Here is a 17,865-nt window from a genome sequence, read left to right as displayed (position 1 = left end):
GCTGCATCACTGCCTGGTATGGGAACAGTACCTCCCTCAATCGCAGGTCTCGTGTGGACAACCCAGCACATCTGTAGATGTGAACTTCCCACTATTCAGGACACTTACAGAGACAGGTATGTAAGAAGGGCCCGAAGGATCATTGGGGACCTGAGCCACCCCAATCACAAACTGTTCCAGCTGCTACCACCTGGGAAACAGTACCGCAGCATAAAAGCCAGGACCAACAGGCTCCGGGACAGCTTCTTCCACCAGGCCATCAGACTGATTAACTCATGCTGATACAACTGTATTTCTATGTTATTTTGACTGTCCTGTTATACATACTATTTATTATAAATTACTATAAATTGCACATTTAGACAGACATAATGTAAAGATATTCACTCCTCATGTATATGAAGGATGTAAGTAATAAAGACAATTCAATTCATGCAATGCTACAGATGCTTGCAACCTCTAAATCTTCATTTTTATTGTAACATTCAAGGTGATTGTCAATACCTTCAAATTCTTCGTAGTTCCTAACTTGTTGGAACGGTGAAATTGTTTCATTTTCACTCCCAGCCATTTCTGCATCTCCAAGCCTGAATGCTTGAAACCACCATGAGCAAAACGGTTCTAAATTGTCTTACTGCATATTTTCGCCAACTATCAGAGACAAAAAAATCACTGCTTTTTGAACACAAACACACACAACTAATGCTATTTAAAAACTGTTAGCTCTAAGCATGGCATAGAGTCTAAAGTTCATGCAAGTTCACATGACTGATACTAGTTAGAAACCATTTGGCAACAGTCTCATGCCCCAATTAAGCTGCATAGTGTTCCAAATAAACACAGGGAATCCCGGCTATTTTCTCAATTAGTTTTTGTTCTTTAACAACCACCCAAAAAAAGCAGCTGCTTACTGATAGCCCAATTAACCGTGACCTACAGTCCGGCGGAGGCAGATACGATAGGGTCTTTTAAGAGACTCCCGGATAGGTACATGGAGCTTAGAAAAACAGAGGGATATGGGTAACAATAGGTAATTTCTAAAGTAAGTACAGGTCCAGCACAGCAAAGTGGGCCGAAGGACCTGTATTGTGCTGTAGGTTTTCTATGTTTCTCTGTTCTACATTATCATAAATGTCACCATATAGTAACTTTAGATTCATTTTCTCACAGGCAGTCGCAGTAGAACAAAGAAATACAAAAGAATCAATGAGAAGAAGCTACACTTGACCAAACACTGACAAAGAACCAACGTGCAAAAGGAGGCAACTGTACAAATGAATAATAACAAATATTAATAACAATACAGATAGAGCCCCCCTTATCCAAAATGCTTGGGGCTGGAAGCGTTTAAGATTTTGGGACATTGGCATCTACGTAATGAGATAGCTTGGGGATTGTACCCAAGTGTAAACACAAAGAGTATTTGTAGCACATATAGAGCCTCTACATACACTCTCATTTATAGTATATTGATGTATTGTACTGTACAAAACAACACATTTCACGAAATAATGAGAATTAACGAGAAATAATGAGAATTCAGTGAGAATAAACCTGATTCTGACTCTGACAACAGATGAAGCTTCTCGTTTCCCCTCCAAAGGGGTAAGTCAGGGGAGGGGAGAAGTAGAAACGCCCTCACACTGCATGGACAAGAGAACGTGGCAGATATGGTTGGCCCGGCAAGGAGATTACCCTGGCAATGCTGTTAACCAACCTGGGTAAAATCCTGTGAAATTTTACTAACTCTTACGTTGTTATATTATGACATGTTATATTATGTTATCTTTTATATTATACATTTACAATATTAACTCTTTTATACATATTTTATAAATATGTAAACAGCTGACATAATATGATTGAAATCATTATCTTTAAAGCAACACAGCATGGAAGCAGGCCTTTCAGCCCATCACATCCATTCAGACTATCAAGCACCCATTTACAATAATCCTACACTGATCCCATTACCGACTAAATCTCCCTGTGACTTTCTCCCCCTACGTTTCCAATTTACACACCAGGGACAATTTACAGCGGCCAAGTAATTCACTGACTTGCACACCTTGAGGATGTGGGAGGAAACCGCAGCACCCTCTTTGGGGAGGGGGTGAAATCGCTGCCGTCACAGGGAGAACGTGAAAGCTCAACACAGTCAGCACCTGAAGTCGGGTTTGAACCTGGGTCTCCCAATCTCCGAGACAATATTGAATTGACTTTATTTCTTGCATCCTTCACATACACGAGGAGTAAAAATCATTGTACGTCTCCACCTAAATGTGCCATGTGCAATCATAGTAATTGATAATAAATAGAGAAGTCAATGTAATATAGAGTACACTCAAATCAACCCCCCTTCCCCCAGTGATGATCCATTCTCCCGGCTTCTACCTCCTCCTCCTCCTAGACACCCCCATCGGGCCTTCTACCTGCTCTCGACCTTTTCATCTCTAACTGTCGCCGAGACAACATCAACCGTCTCAACTTCACCACCCCTCTCTCCTATTCTAACCTCACACCCTCTGAACGCACTGCCCTCCACTCTCTCCGCACTAACCCCAACCTCACCATCAAACCTGCAGACAAGGGTGGTGCTGTTGCGGACTGGCGGACGGACCTCTTCCTCACTGAGGCCAAACAGCAGCTCTCCGACACCTCCTCCTACTTACCCCTGCCACAGGACCCCACCAAAAAACATTAATCCACTGTCTCCCGCACCATCTCCACCCTCATCAACTCTGGACACCACCTTCCCTCGGCCAAAAAACTCATACTTCCCACACCCCGCACAGCTCGGTTTTACCTCCTCCCCAAGATCCACAAGCCTGACTGTCCCGGCAGACCCAAAGTTTCAGCCTACTCCTGCCCCACCGAACTTGTGTCTGCCTACCTGGACTCCATTTTATCCCCCATAGTTCAGTCTCTCCCCACCTACATCCAGGGTACATCCCATGCCCTTCACCTCTTCAATAACTTCATATTCCCCAGCCCCGACAGCTTCATTTTTACCATGGGTGTTCAATCCTTATACACCTCCATCCCCATCAAGAAGGCCTCAAAGCTCTCCGCTACTTTTTGGATAACAGACCCCACCAGTTCCCCAGCACCACCACACTCCTCCGGTTGGCGGAGCTTGTTCTAACTCTCAATACCTTCTCCTTTGGTTCTTCCCACTTTCTCCAGATCAACGGCGTAGCCATGGGCACTCGCATGGGCCCCAGCTATGCCTGCCTCTTTGTGGGTTATGTGGAACAGTCTATGCTTCAAATCTATACTGGCACCACTCCAACTTTTCCTCCGCTACATCGAAGCTGCTTCCTGCACCCATGCTGAGCTCGTCAATTTCATCGACTTTGCTTCTAACTTTCACCCAGCCCTTAAATTCACTTGGTCCACCTCGGACATTTCTCTCCCCTTTCTTGATCTCTCGATCTCCATCTCTGGAGACAGACTATCCACTGACATCTTGTACAAACCCACTGACTCCCATAACTATCTTGACTATACCTCTTCCCACCCTGCCCAATGCAAAAATGCCATTCCCTATTCCCAGTTCCTCCGTCTCCGCCGCATCTGCTCCCAGGATGAGGCTTTCCATTCCAGGACATCTCAAATGTCCTCTTTCTTTCAGGATCGTGGTTTCCCTTCTGGCATCATCAAAGATGCCCTCAGCCGCATCTCCTCCATTTCCCGCACTTCAGCCCTTAATCCATCCTCCCGTCACCACAACAGGGACAGGGTTCCCCTTGTCCTCACCTACCACCCCACCAGTCTCCGGATCCAGCATATTATCCTCCTCAACTTCCGCCACCTTCAACAGGACCCCACCACCAAGCACATCTTTCCCTCCCTACCCCTCTCAGCTTTTCACAGGGATCATTCCCTCCGCGACTACCTGGTCCACACGTCCCTCCCCACAGAACTCCCACCTGGCAGTTATCCCTGCAAGCGCAAATGCTACACCTGTCCCCATACCTCCCCCCTTACCACCATTCCGGGCCCCAGACAGTCCTTCCAGGTGAGGCAACACTTCACCCGCGAGTCTGCTGCAGTCGTCTATTGCATCCGGTGCTCCCGGTGCGGCCTCCTCTACATCAGCGAGACCCGACGCAGATTGGGGGACCGCTTCGTCAAGCACCTACGCTCCGTCCGCCACAATAGACAGGACCTCCCGGTTGCCACCCACTTCAACTCTGCCTCTCATTCCCATCTAGATATGTCCATACATGGCCTCCTCTACTGCCATGATGAGGCCAAACTCAGGTTGGAGGAGCAACACCTCATCTACCGTCTGGGTAGCCTCCAGCCTGGTGGTATGAACATTGAATTCTCCAATTTCCGGTAATTTCCTCCCCCTATCCCAGGTCCCTCTCTGCCTCTCTCCCCTTTCAACTTTCTGCTTCTTTATCTCTACAGTTCTTTCATGCTTATCCCCTCCCCCTTTTATCTTTCCTCTGATTGGTTTTCCACCTGGCGCCTCTAGGCCCTAACCCCTCCCCCCTTTATCTTTCCTCTGATTGGTTTTCCACCTGGCGCCTCTAGGCCCTCCCCCCTCCCCCCTTTATCTTTCCTCTGATTGGTTTTCCACCTGGCGCCTCTAGGCCCTCCCCCCTCCCCCCTTTATCTTTCCTCTGATTGGTTTTCCACCTGGCGCCTCTCGGCCCTCCCCCCTCCCCCCTTTATCTTTCCTCTGATTGGTTTTCCACCTGGCGCCTCTCGGCCCTTCCCCCTCCCCTATCTCTATTACTGGGCTTCGGCCCTCTCTTCCCCCCCCACCCCCCCCCAATTCCTGATTAAAGGTCTCGGCCCGAAACGTTGGCTACTCTTTTCTCACGGATGCTGGCTGACCTGCTGAGCTCTTCCAGTGTTGGGTACGTATTCTCAAATCAGCATGTTCATCAGTTCATTAGTCTGATGGCCTGGTGGAAGAAGCTTTGGGTCCTGGCTTTTATGCTGTGGTACCGCTTCCTGCTGCGTCACTCATCCTGAAGGTCAAGCGTGCATGGGGTTGAGAGTGTTTGTGGGCAGTTGTGTGTTGGGTTATGTGGTCATGCATATTCAGACTTTCGGAATATTTAGGGGTGGCTGCCTTCAGGATGTTAATGTTGGGAAACGTTTAACAGTTTAAAGCTGGGTGCTTTAGGTTCAAAGACAAGCACTCCTCTGAGTATATTAGTTTATTGACTGACTCTGCCAATTTCTAGACAAGTGGGAATTTGGTTTGATGTTCTATGAGTGACTTCATCGATTATTCAGGACACGAGAACTATCAGCCGTTAGGCTCCTGAACCAGCCTGGGTAATTTCATGACCTTAACTCTGGACTGACTCCACAACCCCATGGTTCACTTTCAACAACTTTGCAGTTCAAGTTCTCAGTATTACCTACTCACCATTTATTATCATTATTTGTTTTTCCTCTATTTGCGCCATTTGCCTTCTTTTCCACATTTGTTTTTTTTTGTCAGTCTTTGTATGTAGTTTTTCACTGATTCTATTGCATTTCTGTGTTCTACTGTGAATGCCTGCAAGAAAATGAATATGCCGACATCCACACACTTTGATGGTAAATTTACCTGGAATTTCGAAACTGGACCCACAGATTGTGGGAATGTCCATGTCAGAGTGCATGGTTTTCCCACTGGGAACAAGCTTGCTTCATCGTCCTCCAGCAGTTTCTGGGCCTTAGAACAATGCAGTACTGAGGAGGTCCGATGTCCGAACAATACTTAACATATTTACTGCCAGACCTTGGGCACTGAAACAGACCTTTCGGCCCATCTAGACTATGCTAAACTCTAATTCTGCCTAGTCTCATCAATCTGTACCTGGATCATAGCACTCCATACCCTTCCCACTCATGGCCAAATTTCCTATCAAAATATGGATAATCCGAGGTGTTGGCGCGTGGTCTAGTGGGCAAGGCATCAGATTAGTAACCTGAAGGTCACTGGTTCGAGCCTCAGCTGAGGCAGCGTGTTTGTGTCCTTGAGCAAGGCACTTAACAACACATTGCTCTGCGACGACACCGGTGCCAAGCTGCTTGGGTCCTAGTGCCCTTCCCTTGGACAACGTCGGTGGCGTGGAGAGGGAAAGGCCTGCAGCTTGGGCAACTGCCGGTCTCCCATACAACCCTGCCCAGGCCTGCGCCCTGGAAACTCCAGGCACAGATCCACGGTCTCTCGAGACCGACGGATACCACACCATGGATAATCTGATACAAACTTCTCTCAGGTGTTGCCATTGAACCCACATTTACGACTTCTGAGTGGGGTCAGTGTCCGGTTTAATACTGTATGCCTTGAAATTCGTTGACTTGCAGCAGCTCTACGGCGCAATACTTTAAAAATACAAACAATTACTGTAAGAAATATATATTAAAATTAAATTAGTAGTGCAAAAAAAAGAGAAAAAATGTTGAGATAGTGAGATAGTGTTCATGGGTAGGTTAACGCTCTGTTCAGAAATCTGATAACAGAGGGAGAGACCCTGTTCCTAAAACATTGAGTGCTTGTCTTCAAGCTCCTGTACCTCCTTCCTGATGAGAAGAGGGCACGTTGTTGGTGATGGAGGTCCTTAATGATGGATGCCACCTCTTAGAGGCATCGCCTTTTGGAGATGTCCATGATGCTGGGTCATTGCTTTGAGATGCTTTAAACTGGTGACTGGTGGTAATAAATATTATTTATTAATCGGTTTAATTTTTTTAAAAATACTCGCACAGTTTGCATTCTTTTGCAAATTGGTTGGTTGCCTTTGCTTGTGTGGAGTTTTCACCGATCCTGTTGCGTTTCTTTGCATGCCCACAAGAAACCGAATCTCAGGGTCATGCATGGTGACAACTTCTGCATGTCCTTTGATAATGTATTTACTTGGCACTTCGAGCTGCTGCTCAACGAGAGAAGCCCACGGGATCGGTCCACAGCCGTGGAAGTTTGTTGAACAGGGGCTCGGCTGGCACAAGTAGTCGAAGGGACAACGGTCCCTGGCCCCGCCAAGCCTGTGAAATCTTGTTTGTGTGGATGCTGCGTGATGTATTGCCCAGTCACAAATCCATACCACCAGATATCAGGCAGCACACCATATGCAATTAAACGCTTGAGCTTTATCATTCTTAATTTGACTACAGGGTTAGCAAAGAAAGCAACAAGAAAAAGGGCCCATTTTAATGAAGGAACCTAATGTGCACGTTGGTTTTTCCATCCATTCATTCCCCGTCGATGTCCTCCGAGTGTTGTCGACTCCCAGACCCTCATTTCAAGTCCACTCCGTCTTGTAATCTACCAGCTCTCTCCAGTCACGTATTTTCTCTTCATCTCTCACCGACAAAAAATTGTGAATATCTCCTTTCAGACACACAGGAAAGAAACAGCACTCCCCTCATTGGATGGTGTACATTCCAAAGCTCCCGTTATTTCCAATCATTACCCAAACACTGCTGCTACAGAGAAACCATTACCTCAGCAGTGAAACCTTTCCCAGGGCATTACAACAGTGAAGAGGGAACTGAATCTGGAGCTATAGAGTCAGCCAGTGTGGCAACAGGCCCTTCAGCCCAATGGGTCCATGCTAGTCAAGATGCCTCATCCAAATTAGTTCCATATACCCTGCATTTGAGCCATATCCTTTAACTATATCTTCGTGGCAACCCACTTTCTGCGCAGGCGAATCAGCTCACAAATAGCCAGCGCACGGGGGTAGACTTTGGTAATGCACCACCAATGTCATTTCTGCCCGGAGAGGGCAGCCGCTAGGGATTAAATGCCAGTGCCGGGAAGTTTGAATAAACTAGTCTCGAAACGACTTACCGACTGCGTGTCGTCTCTAGCTCTGTATGTAGTACATCGCTACATCTTCTTAAATTTCTTCTAAATTTTAAATTATATTTCTTTTAAATCCACGTATCTGTCTTTTTAAAATTTTAATTTTCTTTTCAGTGTTGCTATTATGGTTGCTTCAGTCTTTTCCTCTGGCAGCCCCTTCCATGCACTGATCACTTCTCTAGGTGAAAATGTTGCCTGTCAGAGTTCTCTAAACTCTCTCTTCTCACCTTAACCCTGTGTCCTCCAGTTCTTGATATCCCAGCCCAGAGAAAAAGACTGTGCATTCACCCTGTCTATAAAGTCATCATAAAGTCATAGAATGCTGCAGGACAGAAGGAGGCTCTTCAGTCCATCTAGTCTCTTCTGGACTATTAATTTGCCTAGTCCCATCGACCTGTACCTGGATCCCATATCCCATCCATGTATCTATCCAAATGTTGAAATCAAACCCACGTCTACCACTTCTGGTTGAAGCTCGTTGCACACCCTCACCACCCTTTGAATGAAGACGCTTCCCCTTAAACATTTCACCTTTGACCCTTAGTTCATGACCTCCAGTTCTCGTCTCACCCAGCCTCAGTGGGGAAAAGATCCACTAGCTCTCAGCTGATCTGTATCCTTCATAATTTTGTATACCTCTATCAAAGCTCCCCACATTCTCCCGCGTTCTGGTAAATAAAGTCCTAACCTATTCAACCTTTCCGTATTACTCAGATCCTCATGTCCTGGTAACATCCTTGCCAAATTTCTCTGCACTCTTTCAATCTTACTGACAGCTTTCCAGTAGGTAGGTGGCCAAAACTCCAAATTTGACCTCACCAATGTCTTATTCAACTCCAACACAAAAGCTTTGATCCATTTTCAAAGAATTATGGATCTGTATTCCCAAATCCCTCTTTTCCAGCACCCTCCTCAGCTTCTTACTGCTCACCATGAATTCCCACCTTCCCCAAGTGCAGCACCTCACATTTGTCTGCATTAAACTATCTGACATCTCCCAGCTCATTTTTCCCAGCTGGTCTAGATCCCACTGCAAGCTCAGGTAGTCTTCTTTGATGTTCAATACACCCTCAAGCTTGGTGTCCTCCGCAAATTTGCAGATTCAGTGAACCACATTTTCATCCAGGTCGTTGATATAGATGACAAGCCACAAAGGACCCAGCACTGATCCCTGCAGCTCCAGCTGTACAGGCAACCAACCATCTGCTACCTTTATCTGGCTTCTCCCACAAAGCCATTTTACTATCTCATCTTCAGTCAAGTGACTGAACCTTCCTGACCAAACTCCACGCGGGGCCTTGCTAAAGTCCATGCAGCCAACATTCACTGCCTTGTTTTCATCAACTTTCCTGGTAAACTCTTGGAAAACTTCATTAAATTGGTTAGACGCAAAACCAGGTCGTCTATCCCTAATTAGTCCCCGTCTATCCAAATACCTACTGTCCTTTAGAATACCTCCAGTAACTTACCTACTACTGATATCAGGCTCACTGGCCTATTATGTTCTGGTTTATTCTTCGGACCTTTCTTAAACAACAGAACAACATTAACTATCCTCCAATCCTATGGAACCTCAGCTGTGCACCTGCGGCTAAGGAAATTTTAAGTATCTCTTTTAGGGCCCCTGCAATTTCTGCACTGGTCTCTCACAGTATCCAAAAGAATACCGTGTCAGGCCCTGGGGATTTGCGTCAAGGCAGCAAACACCTTCTCCTCTGTAATCCATATACAGTTCGAGCTTTCTGCAGCTTTGCCTCACTTCTGTAGACTCCATGTCCATCTCCCGAGTAACTACAGCTGCAAAACCTCCATTTAAGATCTTCCCCCATCTCCTTCATTTCCATGCATAGGAACCACTCTAATCATCCAAAGGACCAATTTTGTCCTTTGATGTCTGTGTGCTCAATATCTGTATTACCCCTTGGGATTCCCCTTCACCCTGTCTGCCAGTGGGACCTCATGCCTGCTTTTAGCCCTCCTGATTTCATTGTCTAGTGTTCTCTTGCATTTCTGATACTCCTCAAGTACCTCATTTGCTCCTTCCTGCCTATACCTGCCATGCACCTCCTTTTTCTTAACCAGGACCTCAATATCGCTTAAAAACCAAGGTTCCCTAAACCGTTATCCTTGCCTCTTATTCTGCCGGGAACATGCAACATCGATACTCTCAAAATTTCATCTTTGAAGGTCTCCTACTTATCAATTACACCTTTATCAGAAAACAATCTGTCCCAGTCCATGCATGCCAGATTCTTTCTGATACCACGAAATTTGGCCTTTCTCCAACTTAGAATGTAAACCCAAGGACAAGATCAGCATAATTATCTTGAAAATAATGGTATCATTATTACCAGATGCAAAGTGCACAAACTTTTGTCACCTGTTCTGTCTCATTCCCAAATAGATCTAGTATCGCACTTTCTCTAGTTGGGTCCTCTATGTATTGAAAGGAGACTTTCCCGAACATATTTGACAAACTCTAACCCATCCAGCCTTTCTACAGTATGGGATTTCCAGTCGATATGTGAAAAGTTAAAATCACCTACTTTCACAACCTTATGTTTCCTGCAACAGTCTGTGAACTCCCTATAAATTTGCTCCTCTAAATCCCACAGACTGTTGGGTGGTCTATAATGTAATCCTATTAATGTGGTCATCTCTTTCTTATTTTTCAGTTCCATCCAGTGGATGAGCTCTCCATTTTGTCCTGCCTGAGGACTGCTGAGATATTTCCACTGACTAATAATGCATTCCTCCTCCTTTAATCCCTCCCTCTCTAACATGTCTAAAACATCGAATCCCGGAACATCGAGCTGCTAGTCCTGAAGAAGGGTTTCAGCCTGAAACATTGACTACCCATTCTTTTCTGTAGATGCTGCCTGACTTGCTGAGTTCCTCCAGCATTTTGTGGGTGCAGCTCTGGATTGCCAGCATCTGCAGAATCTCTTGTGTTTATCAGCTGCCAGCCCTGCCCCTCCTGCACAAACCTCACTAATAGAACATAGAATAGTACAGCACAGTACAGGCCCTTCAGCCCACAATGCTGTGCTGACCCTTAAACCCTGCCTCCCATATAAACCCCGCCTCCCATATAAACCCCCACCTTAAATTCCTCCATATACCTGTCTAGTAGTCTCTTAAACTTCACTAGTGTATCTGCCTCCACCACTGACTCAGGCAGTGCATTCCACACACCAACCACTCTCTGAGTAAAAAACCTTCCTCTAATATCCCCCTTGAACTTCCCTCCCCTTACCTTAAAGCCATGTCCTCTTGTACTGAGCAGTGGTGCCCTGGGGAAGAGGCGCTGGCTGTCCACTCTGTCTATTCCTCTTAATATCTTGTCTCCTCTCATCCTCCTTCTCTCCAAAGAGTAAAGCCCTAGCTCCCTTAATCTCTGATCATATTCCATACTCTCTAAATCAGGCAGCATCCTGGTAAATCTCCTCTGTACCTTTTCCAATGCTTCCACATCCTTCCTATAGTAAGGTGACCCGAACTGGACACAGGATATTCTCTAGTGGTGACAATATCATAATTCCACGTGCTGATCCATGCCCTAAGCTCATCCACCTTTCCCACACAACTCAGAGCATTAGCCACTATGCTTGTCCTTTTGATTCCTGTCTTTGTATGCAGGCTTAAGCACCTCTCCCTACACAATTCCATTCTCTGTTCAGGCACGTAGTTCCCATCCCCTTAAAACTTCAGTATAAAAATTCCCATGCTGCACCAATGAACCTCCCCACTAGGATGTTAGTCCCCCTCCAGCTTATGTGCAAAGTATTCCATCTGTACAGGTCCCACCTTCCCTGGAAGAGAGCCCGGTGATTCCAAAAATCTGAAGCCTTCTCTCATGCACCATATCCTTATGTCATGGTGGGGGGGGGGCAATGGGAGTGGAACTAAATGCAAGACACAGACACTGACCTACCAGGAGCAGGACTAGGCATGAGAAGGGAGCAGGGGAAGTGGGGAAGAAAGGACGCTGGACATGACACCGGCTCCAGACAAGACAAGGACTCCGGGCCTGGGCTAGGACCTGACTAGGATAGGGAATCAGGACATGGAACTGGGGACTAGGAGCCTGGGCTTGGACTCCGAGCCAGAGACTGGAGAAGAACACAGAACTTGGGTCTTAACTCAGGCTCAGACCCCGGAACTAGGTGAGGACATGACAAGGTTACAGGACAGCACCAGGCTGGGCAAGGTACTCCTGTGCTGGGCAAGGCACATGGACATGACAAGGCCTACAGAGAGACAGGGACATGGGACACTGAGCCAGGACCCCTCCTTGGATACAGGACATAGGGCCAGGACTCATTACACAGAGAATCAAACTCAACAAAACAGTTCCCAACACTAGGTAGCAGCAAAACAGCCAGACCTACCTAGCCAACGCGTGGACATGGAGAGACAGTTCCAAACAGGGCAAGGCTCCAAGAGGAAGGTGAAGAGAAGGGATTTGGACAGGAACAATCCAGCAGCCAGGGGCTGAATCCTGAAGCTATTGATGGGGCCAGACCAAACAAGAATCAGCTGCCTCAACAGAAACTGGGGAAACCCGGAAAACCTGGAATAAGGAACGTGGACTGGACCGTGAACTGGAATGCGGATTTCACGGACCGGACCGTGACACCTTAGCCACATGTTAAAATGCATGACTTTCCGATTTCTGACCCCACTAGCATGTGGCAATACTGAGATCACAACCCTGGAGGCCCTGACCTTTATCTGAGCACCTAACTCCTTGAACTCCCTCTGGAGACCCTCATCACTCTTCCTACCCCCGTCATGGGGCTTGACAAGCACCACAACCTCTGGCCACTCGCTTTCCACTTAGTATTGCTGTGGACTCAATCAGAGATGTCCTGGAACCTGGCACCCGGAGGCAACGTACCATCCAGGAGTCTCATTCTCATTCACGGAATGTCTTGTCTGTTCTCCTAACCAATGAATCCTCTGTCACTACAGCTGGCCTCTTCTCCCCACTTCCCCTCTGAGCCACAGAGCCCAGCTCAGTACCCAAGACCTGACCACTGTGCTTTCCTCTACTAGGTCATCCCTCGAACAGTATCCATGCCTGTTATTGAGGGGAACAGGTGCATGGATACTCTGCACTGGCTGCTTATCCCTTTTCCTAGTTCCTGACACTCACCCAGTTTCCCTGGGTGTACCCTCCTCCCTGTATGTTCTTGTCAATCAACCCCTCAGCCTCCTGACTGACCCGGAACTTATCCAGTTACTTAAACAGGGTTTCAAAGAAGCTACAGCTGGATGCACTTCTTGCAGGTGTAGCGTCAGGGACAGAGGAGGCCTCCCCACATCTCCCAAAAGGAGCATTCCCACTGCTCTAACTGTGCAATAGGAAAGAAAGAAATTAAATGAAAAGATCTACCTAGTCCATCGGCTTCTCCTTATCGAAGCCTCTAAGATCCAAAGCCTGAACTCTCCACTCTAACACTGCTCCACTCACACAATGGCCGCTCCGCTGAAGCCTGACGTCTTTCTATTGGCCCTTGACAAGTGCTTAATTATATACAGTCTGTCTCCGCCGGAACTGCTGCACGCAGAATGTTCCAGCTGCTTCCGTTTCCAGCATCTAACCCCAAGGAGGATTTGATCAGAAGCCCTGTGCTCGAGCTAAAACAAGATTGTAGACTGGTGCGTCAGGCTGTGGACTACAAGCAGGACACGAAGGCGCTTCTCTTCTCCAGGAACAGAACACGATAACAACCCAGAGAGAGTATTCCATGAGTTTTAAAGATAACTCTATTTGCCCCATGCATATCGAGAGATCAAAGCATACAGTTACATTTGTGAGAGACATGAGCTGGGGTAAGTGTCGACAGGCTTCTGGTACCAACATAGCAAGCTCCAATTCAGCAGTACGTCTTTGTTATGAGGAAAGAAACCCACGTGGTTACGGGGCCTACAGATGGCTGGGTCTGGAATCGAACCCCGATCACTGGTGGAAAGCGACTGCGCGAACTGCTACACCACCGTGCGACTCCTGAAAACACCTTGCATGGTGGGTTCCATAAAAGAACTTTTTGTTGAAGTACTTTTTGTCACCGCCAGGTGGTGCCCGAGGCGAGCTCGATCCACACTGGAGTGGGACGCGAAGTCAGAGTTATTTTCGCTGACCGGCAATTTGTCAAGGAATTTGTTTTGCGGCAGCAGTACAGTGTACTACATAAAAGTAACATTAATTAAATCGATAGATAGATAGATACTACAAACGAGCTATAGAGAGGTTCATGGGTTCATGGACTGTTCTGAAATCTGATGGCAGAGGGGAAGAATCTGTTCCTGAAATGTTGAGTGGAAAACTTCACATCTAACTTGTATTATCCCTGCCCGAGGAGAAAGCACGGAGACGGCTACATCCCTTTAGGAGTTTGCGGAGATTCCGCATGACTCTGGCAAATTATTACCGGTGCACCGTGGAGAGGGAGCACTCTGACTGGTCACATCACAGCCCGGTACCGAGGCTGCGACGCACAGGGTCGAAAGAGGCCGCAGAGGCTTGTAGACCCAGCCAGCTCCTTCACGGGCACAACCCTCACCAACATTGAGGGCATTCTCCAGAGGCCGCGTCCATCATTAGGGACCCTCGCCACCCAAGACTTACCTTCTTCTCGTTACTGCCATCAAGGTCCGTACAGGGGCCGAAGACCCGCACTCAATGCTATAGGAATACGTTCTTCCCTTCCACCATGAGGTTTCTGAATAGTCAATGAACCCATGAGCACTACCTTACTATTCCTCTTTTGCTCTATTATCTATCTATCTATCCATCTATCTATCTATCTATCTATCTATCTATCTATCTATCTATCTATCTATATCTATCTATCTATCTATCTATCTATCTATCTGTCTGTCTATCTATCTAACTGTCTATCTGCCCATTTGTCTGTCTGTCTGTCTGTCTGTCTGTCTGCCTGTCTGTCTATCTGTCTATCTATCTGTCTGTCTATCTATCTATCTATCTATCTATCTATCTATCTATCTATCTATATCTAGCTGTCTGTATATCTACCTATCTATCTGTGTATCCGTCTATCTATCTGCCTGCCTGCCTGTCTGTCTATCTATCTATGTCTGTCTGTCTATCTATCTGTGTATCCGTCTATCTATCTGCCTGCCTGTCTGTCTATCTATCTATGTCTGTCTGTCTATCTGTCTGTCTGTCTATGTATCTATGCCTGTCTGTCTATCTATCTATCTATCTATCTATCTATCTATCTATCTATCTATCTATCTGTCTGTCTATCTATCTATGTCTGTCTGTCTATCTATCTGTCTGTCTATCTATCTATGTCTGTCTGTCTATCTATCTATCTATTTGTCTATCTGTCTGTCTGTCTATCTGTCTGTCTATCTATCTATCTGTCTATCTGTCTGTCTGTCTGTCTGTCTATCTGTCTGCCTATCTATCTTTCTTTCTATCTATCTATCCATTTAGCTATCTGGTTAGTTAGCTAGCAATTTATTCATTGTAACTTATAGTAGTTCTTTAATGTTCTGCACTGTGCAACCGCCACAAACAACAAATTTCACAACATATGTCGGTGATAACAAACCTGATTCTGATTCCGAGAGGGTAGAGGGAGGTTTAACTGCTACTTAACCCTAGTGTCTCCGCCCTGGAAGTGTGTATGGTGCAGTAGGGAGAGAGCTAACCCGTGCTTGTGATTTCTGGAGCAGAGCATGGCGTGACTTCGTCACTTCAGCTGCTATTTGGCTTGTTTCTATTTTCGGTACGCGCTCTCGTCCCCACCTGATCATCTGAGCTGCTAAATGGAGTGTGCCGCAACACACGTCTTTAACAGAAGCGAAGACCGGAGGCGCATTCTCCACAGTCTCTCATAAACACAAGACATTTTGCAGATGCTGGAAATCCAGAGCAACACACACACACACACACACACACACACAACGTGCTGGAGGAACCCGGCAAGTCAGGCAGCATCTGTGGAGGTCGACGTTTCGGGCCATCAGTTCGTGTGCGTCCACTCAGTCTCTCGTGTCTTACCTCTCTTTGTTCATCTCACCGTCACAGGTGAACCCGCTGGTGAATCTTGTGATGCTACTCGCTCGCTTTGTTGTGAATCCAATAATCTCGCGGCAAAGGCGTTTCAGACAAGACCCCTTTAAGAGATCACACCAACTTCCCCTTTAAATGGTCCGAGGTTCCCTCCTGACCAGGAGCGCCCTCTGTGGGCTGATCTTGAAGTACTGGTGTGAAGCCTCATTTAGGTACATCTGAGACATAGCGTAGGTAACTAGAAAGTTTCTCCCGTGGCAGGGGGATCAACAGCTAGAGAACATGGGCTCGAGGTGAGAGGAAGACCCTCAAGGGGATCTGAGGGGTATGCTGTTGATATCTGGAACTTGTCCCCAGGGGAGGTGGTGGGATGAGCCTCTTTAGCCGCAGAAGGTGGTGGGAGACGTGTCTTTGGGTGTATTTAAGGCAGAGGTAGATAGGCCCTGGGCTGGTAGGGGAGTTAAAGGTTACAGGGAGACGGGGGTGGAATGGGATTGAAAGATAAATCGGAATGGCGGAGCAGAATCAATGGACCGAATGACCTAATTCCGCCCCTGGTCCAGGTGCGCAGTTCATTGCAAGTCACAGACCGATGGGGCGGTGGGGGGAAAAAAAGGGCATTTAGCATGACCTTCGTCAGTCAGGAGCTGGGACATTATGCTGGAGATGTTCAAGTCTTTGGTGAGTCCACAGCTGGAGTATAGTGTACAGTTCTGCTCACCTTGTTATAGGAAAGATGGGGTTGAACTGGAAAGAGAACAGAAAAGATTTACGGGGTACTGCCAGGTACAAAGGGTCTGAGTGGTAGGGAGAGGTCGGCAGGCTGGGTCTTCGTTACCTGGAATGAGAGGCAACTTTATAGAGATGTTTAACATTATGAGGGGGACGGTAACAGCCTTTTCCCCAGGATACCGGAGGCCAAAACGAGGGTAATAGGTTTAGGGACGGGGGGGGGGGGGGTCCCAACGTTCATTTATGCCATGAACGAATGCCATTAATCAAGGGGTCTGTGGACCCCAAGTGGGGACCCCCTGGTTTAGGGTCAGAGGGGAAACATTTAAAAGGGACCTGAGGGGCGACTTTTCCATTCAGAGGGCGGTGAGAATATGGAACAAGGGGGGCAGAGGAAATGGTTGGGGCAGGTAGAGTAGTTCCATTAAGAAGTGCTTGTACAAATACATGGGGGGGGGGGCGGGTGAGCTTGAAGAGCAATGGGTCAAATGCAGGAAACTGGATGGGCACCGTGGCTGGCATGGACTGGTTGGGCCGAAGGGCCTATATCTGTGTTGCATTGTTCTATGACTCTACATAAACTCAGTGGCCTCTTTTTTTTTAAAAAAAATACACATATATTAATGCAAATATCTAATCAGCCTACCGAGTGGCAGCAATTCGATGAATAAAAGCATGCGGACGTGGTCCAGAGGTTCAGTTGTTGTTCAGAGCAAACATCAGAATGGGGAAGAAATGTGACCTCAGGGGTTTTGGCTGTAGAGAGATTGTTGGTGCCAGACAGGGTGGTTGGAGTATCTCAGCAGCTGCCGATCTCCTGGGGTTGACAGAGAATGGTGTGAAAAACAAGCAGAAATAATCCAGTGAGCGGCAGCCCTGTGGGCGAGAACAACGTGTTAACGAGAGAGGGCAGAGGGGAACGGCCAGACAGGTCCTTGCTGACAGGAAGGCGACAGTAACTCGAATGATCACGCGTTACACACAGGAGCGAGGTGGAATGGGCAGAAGCGAATGAACAGGCAGGAACGAAGTCAGCTGCCACTCGTGTAGGCATCTCGTGTACCTAATAAAGTGGCCACTGAGCGTATCTGCACCCGTCTCGATCACAAACTCGCACCTTTCTACACAGGAATCGATTCGGCTGATCACAGACTGTTCTCACCCCAGCTGGACTGTTCCTATCCATGTGGCGGTTAGCCAGAGGGTCCGCAGGAAAGGAAATAGACGGAAATGTTTGTAATCTATACTAGAAATA

General features: G+C 47.1%; 1 long non-coding RNA gene across 2 annotated transcripts in view; it reads right to left on the bottom strand.

Moving 5' to 3' along the window:
* Positions 1 to 17,865, bottom strand: part of LOC132383136 (uncharacterized) — a 73,650-nt gene that overhangs the window by 53,765 nt on the left and 2,020 nt on the right. For both annotated transcript variants that reach the window (XR_009508553.1, XR_009508554.1), the window contains exon 2: positions 15,867 to 17,486. This is a non-coding gene — a long non-coding RNA (uncharacterized LOC132383136). The remainder of the gene's footprint in view (positions 1 to 15,866; positions 17,487 to 17,865) is intronic.

This window comes from Hypanus sabinus, chromosome 29 (assembly GCF_030144855.1).
Source record: "Hypanus sabinus isolate sHypSab1 chromosome 29, sHypSab1.hap1, whole genome shotgun sequence".
In the NCBI taxonomy this organism is placed as follows: domain Eukaryota; kingdom Metazoa; phylum Chordata; class Chondrichthyes; order Myliobatiformes; family Dasyatidae; genus Hypanus; species Hypanus sabinus.
Note: the sequence above shows the minus strand (reverse complement) of the source record. Positions and strands in the feature narration are given on the sequence as shown.